The sequence below is a fragment of the Maniola hyperantus genome, chromosome Z (assembly GCF_902806685.2).
Source record: "Maniola hyperantus chromosome Z, iAphHyp1.2, whole genome shotgun sequence".
Taxonomy (NCBI): Eukaryota; Metazoa; Arthropoda; class Insecta; order Lepidoptera; family Nymphalidae; genus Maniola; species Maniola hyperantus.
The window spans coordinates 10,417,420-10,417,893 of NC_048564.1; positions in this window are offsets into that span (position 1 = coordinate 10,417,420).

The following is a 474-nucleotide window of genomic DNA, read 5'->3' on the forward strand; positions in this document are numbered from 1 at the left end:
TAAGTTCCGGTAGGCGGTAGATACACCATCATTTTCGTAAACAAGACTTTACTTAGGTATGTACTTGAACCGAACCGAAGTCTTAGTAAGTAGGACGCGCGAGTGCTCGAACATTTCGACCATCCGCTTAGACGACACGCTGTTGGTGTGTACTGCAGGTCAGAAAATCTTGATAGGTTGTCTCTCTAGTGTTTCGTTTGCCAATTCTGTAGAATTGAGAACCTAGAGCTAGATGGATACGACGTAATTATAGCCGAACAAAAGTTTGCCGCCTCGAGAGGTTAGGTGGCGTTATAGGTTATGCGGCGTTTTCCATCAGTTGAGAAAATTCTAAGGAAGGGGAACTGGCAGTACTCTGCATTAGTAAATACCGTGCCTTAGGCGGTGTACATCGAAAATCGATGGGGGAGGAGGCCGGCCGCGCTTGCGTGTCGGGCGTCCGAACCGCGTGTCGTCGTCGGACCGCCGCCGTTG